The sequence below is a fragment of the Globicephala melas genome, chromosome 2 (genome assembly GCF_963455315.2).
Source record: "Globicephala melas chromosome 2, mGloMel1.2, whole genome shotgun sequence".
Taxonomy (NCBI): domain Eukaryota; kingdom Metazoa; phylum Chordata; class Mammalia; order Artiodactyla; family Delphinidae; genus Globicephala; species Globicephala melas.
Genome location: NC_083315.2, coordinates 176715270 through 176724307, shown reverse-complemented (window position 1 = coordinate 176724307; position 9038 = coordinate 176715270). Strand labels below are relative to the sequence as shown.

The window sequence follows — 9038 nt, the reverse complement described above, 5'->3', positions numbered from 1 at the left end:
CCGCAGCAGCCCCGCGTCTTGGCTCTGAGCCCGCGGTTAACGCTTAACCAAGCTCCGGGAGCCCGAAACTCGAACCGCACCCCTGGGCCCTAACCTTTGGCCCCGCCCGCCCAAATGAGGGGTGGAGGGCGAAGGAGGTGTGGTGAGCCCCAGAGGCCCGCGCCCGCCCTCTCGTGCTCCACGCGCCCCAACCCCGGGATTTCGGCCGGGCTGGGTGAGGTGGGTCGTGGGCGTCGACGCAGTCCTACCCTCTGCTGACTGCGGGCCGGGCCCTGCCCGAGGGCGGGGCGTGGGTCGCGGAGTGAGTTCTCACGCGCTGCTCGCTCCGCGCTGGGCGCTACAATAGAGGTATCCGGTGTCCCGAGAGCGAGAGGGGGAAAGGGCTTAACGCTGCGGGCAGGGGCGCTGTGGGAGACGCCTAGGTGGGGGTTTGCCCTGCAGGCATTCCTGCTTTACTGGTGGGGACTGGCCTTGACCGAGGGAGGAGGTGCGCAGCGAAGCCAGGGAAGTCCTGGGAGCTGGGGTTGAGGAGGCGTGTGCCGGGGAGTCTGGGCTTTGTGGCCTGGGCGGCTGGCGCTTCTGAGCGTTCACGGTGCCCTACACCGGGAGCACCAACCCATGGTCACCAGCCCCCGACAGAGCCAGGCCTGGGGGTTGGAGTGCGGAGGGGGTCCAGCACCCTCGAGTACAGAGGGGAGCCCCATACCCACTACGTAGGTGGAAACCCACCTACAGAGGGAAGAGCTATGAGGGTGCAGGGAGTGTGCCGGACGGTGGGCGGCGCCACCTGTGCGGGACGCACCGGAAGAACCTGAGTTGGGAGCGCGGACTGCTAGGGGTTGGGGTAGTGGGGGGAGGGGCAGGCCAGGGGAGGGACCTGTAGCCAGGTGATCAAGGAGCTTGGACTTCGTCCCAAGGACAACGTGGCGCCCAAGGAGCGTTTGCTGCTGGCTGAGACCTGCTCACATGAGGCTTTCAGAGAGCTCCAGGTGCCAAAGGGCATGGAAGGAAGAAGAACAGGAGTGGGGGGTGGGGAATGGTCAGGTGTCCAATCCTACTCCTGGAATGGAAGAGGTGGGGGCAGAGAAGTGGGCTGGGCCTTCCCGGTTTGCCCCCCAGACCCACCTTCCTCCGTCCCCATGGCCTGCGCTCTGGGCCGCATCGGTGGCCCCATCCCCCACTCTCCCCTGGCTTCCGGGTGAGTTTGGAAGCCAGCCCAGAGGTTGGGGAATTTCCCCAGCTCCCTCCCGGCTGGGCACAGACCTCTCCTCTCCCTGAGGTCCTCTCCCTGAGGCCCCAGTCCCTACCCTGAGGCCCTTTCTACCCTCTTAGGGCTCTGAGGCCAGCCCCTACCCGGGTCTTCACCACCCTGTTGGTTTCGCCTACCCCTTGCCTGCACCTTGGTAAATGGACCTTTTATAAAAGTCCTTTTCTCTCTTTGCACCTTTCTCCTGCCAGGACGCTGACTTCCTCCAAGTCAAGGAAGAGAGAGGAGGCAAAGACGGCACCCAGTGGTCACCTGGACCCCCTACTGTCACTGGGAAACAGGTGAACAGGCCAGGAGAGCAGGTGTGCAGGGGTCAGCTGTTGAGAGTTTGATGCAGAACGATGGAGAGACCTGGGGACACTCAGGTGAGCTGTTCGGGACAGAGCTAGGGGCAGCTGGAGGCCTCATCAGGTGTGGGTGATACTTGGAGCCAGAGGGAGGGTAGAAAGAACAAGGTAGACTAGCCAGGAATCCACAGTGAGGACTGGAAAGGAAACCCAAGGAGGGGTGAGGCCACAGTCTCCCCAAGGTTGCATTGAATGCAACCTGTAAGAGTAGCTACAGGATTTTTTTTTTTTATAACTATGTGAACCTATCCTGAAATCCATGAGGAAAATAAAGGTGCAAGAATAATTAGCCTGCAAGTACTTGAACAGACATGTCTCCAAAGAAGATAACCAAGTGGTCAACAAGCACGTGGAAAGATGCTCAACATCATTAGTCATTAAAGAGATGCCAGTCCAAACCACAGTGAGGCGCCACTTCACACCTGTTAGCATGACGACTATCAAAAAATAATAATAATAATCAGTGTTGGTGAGAATGTCTGTGGAGAACTGAACCCGATGCATTATTGGTGGGAATGTAAAATGGTGCAGCCTCCATGGCAAACAGTACGGCAGTTCCTCAAAAAATTAAAAATAGAACTACCATACAATCCAGCCATTCCACTTCTGAATATATGCCCAAAAGAATTGAAAGCAGGGACTCGAATAGATATTCGTACACCTGTGTTCATAGCAACGTTTTTTACAATAGCCAAAAGGCGGCTGCACCCCAAATGTCCTTCAGTGGATAAATGGATAAGCGAAATGTGGTCCATCCTTACAATGGAATATTATTCAGCCTTAAACAGGAAAGAACATGGATGAGCCTTTAGGACATTGTGCCAAGTGAATTAAGCCAGTCTCAAAAAAGCAAATTCTTTATGATTCCACTTCTACGAGGTCCCTAGAGTAATGCAATTCTTAGAGATAGAAAGGATGTTGGTTGCCAGGGGCTAGGGGATGGGGAGTGAGTGTTTAATGGAGACACTTTCAGATTTAGGAAGATGAGAAAAAGTTCAGGGGACTTCCCTGGTGGCGCAGTGGTTAAGAATCCGCCCGCCAATGCAGGGGACACGGGTTCGAGCCCTGGTCTGGGAAGATCCCACATGCCACGGAGCAGCTAAGCCCGTGCACCACAACTACTGAGCCTGAGCTCTAGAGCCCGCGAGCCACAACCACTGAGCCTGCGTGCCACAGCTACTGAAGCCCACGCGCCTAGAGCCCATGCTCCGCAACAAGAGAAGCCTCTGCAGTAGGAAGCCCGCGCATGACGACAAAAAGTAGCCCCTGCTCACCACAACTAGAGAAAGCCTGCGTGCAGCAACAAAGAGCCAACGCAGCCAAAAATAAATAAATAAGTAAAAAATAAATAAATTTATTAAAAAAAATAGTTCAGGAAGTGGGTGGTGATGATGGTTGTATGATGACATGAATGTACTTAGTGCCACTGAACTGTACCTTTAAAAATGTTTGCAATGGTAAATTTTAGGACTTCCGTGGTGGCGCAGTGGTTGAGAATCCGCCCGCCAATTCAGGGGACACAGGTTCAAGCCCTGGTCCGGGAAGATCCCACATGTGCGGAGCAACTAAGCCCGCGTGCCACAACTACTGAAGCCCGCGTGCCACAACTGAAGCCCACGCGCCTAGAGCCCATGCTCCACAACAAGAGAAGCCACCACAATGAGAGAAGCCCACACACCACAACAAAGAGTAGCCCCCGCTCGCCACAACTAGAGAAAGCCTGCACGCAGCAACAAAGATCCAACGCAACCAAACATAAATAAATAAACACTAAAAAAAGAAAGCTCACATTTCTTGATAAAAGGTAAATTTTATGTTTTTATGTGTTTTATCACAATTTTATAGATTATTTTTATTTATTTATTTTTGGCTGCACTGGGCTTTCGTTGCTGCACATGGGCTTCTCATTGGCATGGCTTCTCTTGTTGCGGAGCATAGGATTTAGGCGTGCGGGCTTCGGTAGTTGCGGCTTGAGGGCTTAGTTGCTCTACGGCATGTGGGATCTTCCCGGACCAGGGATCGAACCCGTGTCCCCTGCATTGGCAGGCGGATCTTAACCACTGTACCACCAGGGAAGCCCCCACAATTTTAAAAAGTAAAGAAAAAAACCAAAAACAATAGCCTGGGCTTCCCTGGTGGCGCAGTGGTTGAGCGTCCACCTGCCGATGCAGGGGACGCGGGTTCGTGCCCCGGTCCAGGAAGATCCCACATGCCGCGGAGCGGCTGGGCCCGTGAGCCATGGCCGCTGAGCCTGCGCGTCTGGAGCCTGTGCTCCGCAACAGGAGAGGCCGCAACAGTGAGAAGCCCGCGTATCACAAAAAAAAAAAAAAAAAAAAAAAACCCCAAAAACAATAGCCTGTATAATTCTAAAAAAGAAGGCGCCAGTCCTGCCAGAGGGTAGAATCTGTCACAGAGCCGACCGGAACATTCTGTTATAGGTGGTTGACTGAACACACAGATCAGAGGTCCGTGTGATCATTTAGCATACTATTATTTGGCATTTAAAATCTGCGAGGAAAAGGGCGTTCTTTAATAAAGGGTGTTGGGACAGCTGAGCAGCCATCGGAAGGAAACATGACATTGGACTCCTATCTCACTCCAAAGTAAATTCCACATGGACCAGAAATACAAATGCCAACAACAAACCCACAAAAGCATTTGAAGAAAACACAGGAGACTGGAGACAGTTTAATAGTCTCACCACGAGGAAAGCTTTTCCCAGCATGATAGAAGCACAGGTCATAAAAAATTTTTTGATAAATTTAAGTAAATTACAAATTGCAACATTTTGCATAGATATAACCTTTTAAGTCCTAGGATGTGCCGCAAACTGGGAAAAGCTTGTTGCTAACTCATACCTCAACGGAAGGGCCAACTCCCCAGCAGAGCGGGCCTGTGAATTAGTAAGGATGGGGGCCGAGCGTCTCACTGGAAGTTGGGCAAGCAGCCCAGACGCATGCAGAAGGAAACCCACATGGCTGTTAGCTGAAAGATGCTTAACTTCACCCATGAGCAGAGAAATGCAAATGCACGTGACCTTCAAACTTTGGAGGTTTCGAAGAGGGACGGGACGGGAGTGGTGGGGAGACGGGAGCTAGGGTGTGAGTCTGAGGTTGGAGGTGGGGCGACAGTGCCCATCACCTTACAAAAGCCCTCGTCCAGCCAGCCTGTCTGCTTCCCAGGATCTGTCCTGCAGGAATACTCGCGCATGTGCACCAGGCCTAGTCGAGATTTTCATCGCTGCTTTGCACCTAAAGCAGAGCTAGAAAACGGCTCGGCCTCGGTCCGTCCAAGGGCACCGCTGAGGGACGCCAGATGCCGTGCAGCCGTGGGCACCACTCGGTGGCTCCCTGGGGGGCACAGCACCAGCTCCTCAGTGTTCTCAGAGAACCCGCAGCCCCCTCTCCCTCCTCTGCACTGTCTGGTCGCGGGGTGGCCCCTGCACGCGGGAACTGGGGTTGGGGAGACCTCATTTCCACCCTTGGCCCGAATTTTTTAAACGAGGAAGCTGTATTAACAATGACAAGATTTGCTGTTTTCTGTAGGGAATAGTCAGGAGGGGGCAGGGTCCCCGTGCAGAAAGAGGTGAGGGAGCATATCCTGGGGACACGTGGCTCCAGGGCTGGGCGGGGCGGGGCACCGAGTTGGTGCCTGGGGCTTGAGGTAGAGCTGCAGACCCCCTGGGGGGTGGGAGTGGAGCCAGGGGATGCAGAGAAAAGATAAAAGCAGGCCTCCCATCCCCCTCCCATCCGGTCCCCAGCCCTAGGGCCTTGCTGCCCTTTGAAGCCACTGGACTCGGCGGCCTGGCCCACGTTCCTCTGGCCTCCTCCTCAACCCCGTACCCCGCTCGCCAGGACTTCGCCGAGGTTCTCTGGTCGAACTCACATAACCTGAGCATCTGCCAGCCTAGCGGCCCTGTTCTCTGTGGTCGAGAACCGTGGAACCCCGGCTGTCCCTTTGCCTTTGGATTTTTGCATTTAGTCCCTAGTTTCACGTGCATTTGCTGCTAGTGGGAGAAAGAAACCTCAGTGCTGACACAGAGGTGACGGACGGGCCCAGCCCCTGCACCTTCCCAGAGTCAGGCGCAGGGCCCGTTCTTCCCATCCCGATTGTCTGTCCGGCCTTGCTGACCAGACACCAAGGTCAGCTGCAGCCAGGAGCTGGGCCTTCCTGAGGGGCCGGCTTCCCACTTGTGTGTCTGCTGCATGGCTGCCCAGGCCTGTTGGAGCTGCCCGGCCCAGGACACGACAGGGATCGCCTGCAGGCCTGGGCCCTGCCACACCGGGGAGAGTCCTGCGGGGCTGGTCTGGGCCAGGCAGCTGGGGCAGGGTCCCGCTCAGAGGGGGGAGGCAGGTGGCCCAGCGGAGGTGGGAGGACCCCTGGCCACTGTCCCTGTCCTCTGGGCTCAGCCTCAGGGCTGAGGTAATTATCCTAATTATCCGTGAATGGCAGGGGGGCAGTCCTAAAGCCTGGGCCGCACTTGTCCATGTTTCATTATTCGGCCCAGCTGAGCCCCGCAGCTGAAGGGTCAGGCTCCAGGCCAGGGGATGGGGGGCACAAGTCCTGCTGGGGCCTGGCATGGGAGCAGCGGGTGCTGGACTGTGGCAGGACAGTCGTTGGCCCCTGCACCCCTAAACCTGAGGGCAGGTGGGAGGGGCTGCCAGGCTATATCCCCATAACCCCTGAGCCTCCCTCTTGAAGGACACAGTGTCGGCCTGCACCCCACGCAGAAGTCACCCCTCAAAGGGAACCCAAGGGTGGGCAGGGCAGTGGCCACGCCCCACACACCCCGCCGGCTTCATGCCCCCATTCTCTCCCTCCTCCATTCATGCCCCCTCCCCTAGGTATGCCCCCTCCCCCATTTGCTCCCCTCCCCCCATTCGTGCCCCCCTTGCCCCCCTCCCCCATTCACATCCTGGCCACGTGCTGTGAGCATTGTGCTCCTCTGCTGTGGGTGTCCTCTCTCGCGCCCTCAGGCTGGAGGGCAGAGTCCATCTCTGCTCCGGGTCCAGGCTCTTATACTCCCCCCGCACACACACACCCCCATAACCCTGCAGCTCCCGTGACGGACAAGGCGGGTGAAGAAGGGCTGCAGGAGTCACCTCCTCCCGACTCGGGGTGACCCTTTCTCAGGGATCCCCCAGGGAACAAGGAATAGCTTTGCTCACATCTGCAGCACCGCCTCAGCCCTCCTTCCACCACGGCAATCCTGAGGGCACCCACTCCAAAGCCTCCCGCCCTGTTCCTTCCAACAGAACCAGGTGCTTTCAGCCATCAGTGCAGAGCTCTTGATCTCAGGGAAGATGCGCCAGACGCAAAGCTGGGTGTGGGCACAGGCCCAGTTTTTGCCCAAGTGAGGTGACTTCTGCTGTCGGCCAGGGAGTGGAGAAGGGTGCTTCTGGGAATGCTGTTCCTCCCATTGAAGAGATGAGGGGAGGTAAGAGACTGTGAGACACAGTGAGCCATCTGCTCACCGCCTTTGCTGGCTGAGGTGTGATGCTTGGAGCTCCAGCAGCCATGATATGAGCAAGAGGAGAAGACCAGGACCTGGGCAGCAAAGCCGGTCCAGATCCCTGCCTTTGCTGCTGAACTGGACCCAGAATAAACACCTCATTCTTATTAAGTCAGACAGACAAGAAGCCCTCATTGTCTCTTAAGCTACTTTGGGTTGAATGCTGTGTTCATTGCAGCCCAGCCATCTGTGTAGCATAACATGTTCAGGTCGGCTTTCTCCAAACTGTTCTTGGAATATTAGTAATCACTACATCTATGAAAGAAAAGGCCATTTTGGTGATTTTTTTTTTTTTAATAAAAATGTGGTACCCATCCCCCCACCAAGCATGACCACCTGGAAACCACCGATGAGGTCCCTTCTCTCTAGGGATGGTGACATTGGACATAGGCTCCATTAGCCCTCCTCCAGGATGAAGCATGTGCCAGAGACCTGGAGAACCCCGCTGGGGCTGAGCTTTTGAGAATCTGGGTGTCGTCCATTCCATCAGCCCACACACCTCAGGCCATGCTGAGGAGCACATGCTAGGACGGAAGGCAAAGAGCACATCGACATCTGCAAGACGTGCTGTTCCTCCAGAGCCTTTGACCTCGAACTAGGAGCATCACTGTTAGATGTTAGACGTGAGTTAGATGTGAGTGGAGGCACTGTGAACATGTTGGAGGAACGGTGCGCGGCATCCCTTCCCCTCCCTTCCTATTGCGACAGACTCGTTTGGCAATTTTCTTTCAGATGTTAATTCTTGCAAATGCCCTGTGCCACCCACCGCTGGTGAGCGGTGGCACAGGTGACAATGGTGACCACTGCCAGCGTAGTAGCAGAGGTGACCCTCTCGAAGCTCTTCTCCCAACGGGGTGGTGGTGCTGCCATCTTATCGGCCATCCTTCCCAGGGCTGAGACCTGCCTGTGGATCTCCGAGTGTTACCTCAGGAAGCAGCAGAAGAAATCAGGCTCCCGACAGGTCAGGATGCTCGAGAGGGCGGCACTCAGACAGCCTGGTGGCCTTCCTCGTGGCCACTTGGCTTCTCCTCCTGCATCTGAAGTGGGACAGTGAAAACTGCCACTAGAACTCCAGGCCACTGAGGGTCACTGGAGGAAGACAGTGGCTGGAGGTGAGGTCTCCCCGTTGGAAGGTGAATGGTAACATCCACGGGTGATTTGTTGAACGGCTAATAAGAATGGATTCGGTGTACAACCCTCCAACGTGGTGCCACGTGCACATGCGTGTGGCAGCCTGCGGGGCTGCCGAGGTAACGTCATGGTGCCTCTGTAGTCAGTGAGACTGCATCTTCTGTGATAGCCCTAACCGAGGACTTCTTAATATATTGAAATGCCCCTTCTTATTAAGCAAATGCCTTTTCATTTTGATGCACAGAATGGAATTTTTTGCTTCATGTCTCAGATTTATATTATTTTTTTAACTCTCGACATTTACTTCCTTTGTGTATTGTAAGTCACGTACATGTGCTCTTTGTACAGTTGTAAAATTTTAATAAAAATCAACATATTTTTTGAACTGCATTACATCAGCATTTATAGACGTCGTTACGCACAACCTACCTTGGAGTCCCATGTGCGCACTGGCCGGCGCCTGGCATCTGCTCTGTCCCCTGGCAGCGCCCACGGCCCTGTCCGCTTGTTGCTCCAAGCCAGGTACCTTGCTTTACAATTTCAGCCCATATCATGATGCCCATCAATGTTTGTTGCACCCCAAACACATAACGCTGTGCAGACTCGTTTCTCCTAGTTCCATGGCTCAAACAGAAAGTATTAAAACGCAGCAAGATCTTATGGTCTCAAACCGGACCCAGATCAAATAAGCAGAAACCAGAATTCTTCCAAGTAAAGATAAGTGGTTGCAGCCTCCCTGAGGCAGGAAAGGCCAGACGAACGAACTCCCAGGTATCAGAAC

The 9038-nt window shown here is 54.9% G+C and overlaps 1 long non-coding RNA gene across 1 annotated transcript; it reads left to right on the top strand.

Annotated features, from left to right (window-relative positions):
* Positions 1-330: 330 nt before the first annotated feature.
* LOC138842592 (uncharacterized) lies at positions 331-3495 on the top strand. The gene is made up of 4 exons (XR_011377300.1): positions 331-348; positions 918-989; positions 1459-1632; positions 3083-3495. It is a non-coding gene; the product is annotated as an uncharacterized lncRNA (long non-coding RNA).
* The last annotated feature ends 5543 nt before the right edge of the window (positions 3496-9038 follow it).